Raw genomic sequence first — 2500 nt, 5'->3', positions numbered from 1 at the left:
GCACACCCTGCTGGTGACCGTGGCATGGCGCTAAAGGTGTACCGGTTTACCGTACAGGCCTCGCGGTAGCAGGGTGACCCTACTGAGTTACAGAAGGCGTGGTGTGGGATACCTGAGGCATGTGGCACAGAGGGGGCAGCAGCTTGGATCCAGAAACCCGCGAGGGCAAAAGGGACTGTGCGCGCGAGGGTAGTGGTTGCGAGCTCAAACTGGCTGCTGGTGGCCCAGTGTGAGCGATGTGGACGTAGTAACTACAGTAACATGGATCTGCACACAGGCACGGATGGGCACTGAGGGTGAGGGTGGGGTGTGCCAGTGAAGGGTCATGTTTGACCGAGGTCACGGGCGTCCTCTGCCTCGCCATATGCCTGTTGCCCGAGGAAGAGTGCCAACCGGTGGCAGTACTCTACCGAACCTTCCGGTGGACAGCAGAAGTACGGACTCAGCTCTGCCTCCACCTGTTCCTCTTTGACGGCTTTTAAGGGATATCCCAGCATACTACAGGACTGGTACCCTGGTTTGGTTAGCGATGGCTTTCCGGAGACCCTTCATACTTCAGGTTCAACTCTACGGTTCTACTCTTGTACACGCCACAGCCGCTTTTCAGCACAGGCCGCTTACAGCTTTGAACTTTGGGCTGGCGCTGTACGGACGCTTCCCTGAAGCACAAACACCCCTAGTGTCCGCTTTTAGCCACTGCTTCTTTCCTGCCGCTTGAGCTTGTGAGCTTCAGGAGAGCAGCAGCGTTGAGTCCGGCTAAGCGCTTGGGCGTGGGAGCGTACAGGCCGAGTCCATCCTTCTCTTCTGCCTCGGCTTTCTTCATCTGCTTGGGATTGTGGCATGTCTCAGACTTCGGGCAAGTCTTTATGTGTTCGGTAGAAGTGGTACCAACTCCTCGCTTCTTGGCATACTTGGCACCAGGTGGTCCATCCGCTGTCTCAAGCAGCAGACCGCTGACGGCCTCAGCGTTGAGAGAGGCTAGTCTACGCTTGCGCTGCTCCTGAGTTAAAGGTTTATCAATGGCGGCCTCTTCTACGGTTTTGGTGGATACGTGCAGCAGTTCCCTCTTGCTTTTTGCTTGCTTGTGTGATTTTGGTTTTGTTCTGTGCGCTGGATCTGCCTTACACTTGTTGTCGCTCTTCTTCCCAAACGTCTAGACGAGTAAGCAGAACATGACAACGCACAGCCTTGTTCTCTGTAGTGCCACCCTTTCGCCGTAATGGGTAAAGTTTCCGATGGCGCTCCGTTCTCCGCTCTCTCTTGGATATGTCCTTCTTAGTTTGACCCATTTTCATTGAATGTTTTGGCTTGACTTTTCTCGCCATGTCCTTGGTCTTGCCTTCTCGCAATAAACACGCGGGCCAGACTCCACCCACAGTTTCACCATGTAACCTCCTCTCTATGTGGCCCCGCCCCTCACCATGATACTCGGTGAGGGAACCTTTTTTCCAAACATGGGTCATCACATGCTTCCTGAGAACACCTATGGGATAAAATGATTTTAAATTACAATGATAATACTCATGAACTGGTTTAAGGAGCGTTCACACTGACTGATGTAATCACTCATGATTGCAAAGTACATGTCAATGCATATTTGTAGAAAGGTCAACTTTACTCAATTCGGTCACATCGCTAGGGTTGGGAACCAAGAACCAGTTCTTGTTAAGAATGGGTTCTATCTAAAAAAACACATGCACCAAGATACTCCGACAGACTTTCCTATAGCGATCTAGCGGCAGCACAACCTAAAACACTGTCTAAACACACAGCGTGACCAGTGTAGTCTGATTCCCGAACAAATGACTCTTATGAACCGGTTCTATTGAATCTACAGCATGAAACATACAGAGTTTCCAGTGTAATCTGACTCCTGAACAAATGACTCTTATGAACCGGTTCTTTTGAATCTATAGCACGAAACATACAGAGTATCCAGTGTAGTCCAATTCCTGAACAAATGACTCTTATGAACCGGTTCTATTGAATCTACAGCATGAAACATACAGAGTTTCCAGTGTAATCTGATTCCTGAACAAATGACTCTTATGAACCGGTTCTTTTGAATCTACAGCATGAAACATACAGAGTTTCCAGTGTAATCTGATTCCTGAACAAATGACTCTTATGAACCGGTTCTTTTGAATCTATAGCACGAAACATACAGAGTATCCAGTGTAGTCCAATTCCTGAACAAATGACTCTTATGAACCGGTTCTATTGAATCTACAGCACGAAACATACAGAGTTTCCAGTGTAATCTGATTCCTGAACAAATGACTCTTATGAACCGGTTCTATTGAATCTACAGCATGAAACATACAGAGTTTCCAGTGTAATCTGATTCCCGAACAAATGACTCCTATGAACCGGTTCTATTGGATCTACAGCATGAAACATACAGAGTTTACAGTGAAGGCTGATTCCCGAACAAATGACTCCTATGAACCGGTTCTTTTGAATCTATAGCACGAAACATACAGAGTTTCCAGTGTAATCT

The 2500-nt window shown here is 48.0% G+C and overlaps 1 pseudogene; it reads right to left on the bottom strand.

Annotated features, from left to right (window-relative positions):
- LOC127623989 (bromo adjacent homology domain-containing 1 protein-like) overlaps positions 1-1553 on the bottom strand; it is a 10427-nt pseudogene extending 8874 nt beyond the window's left edge.
- Positions 1554-2500: the final 947 nt, after the last annotated feature.

This window comes from Xyrauchen texanus, chromosome 30 (genome assembly GCF_025860055.1).
Source record: "Xyrauchen texanus isolate HMW12.3.18 chromosome 30, RBS_HiC_50CHRs, whole genome shotgun sequence".
In the NCBI taxonomy this organism is placed as follows: Eukaryota; Metazoa; Chordata; class Actinopteri; order Cypriniformes; family Catostomidae; genus Xyrauchen; species Xyrauchen texanus.
Note: the sequence above shows the minus strand (reverse complement) of the source record. Positions and strands in the feature narration are given on the sequence as shown.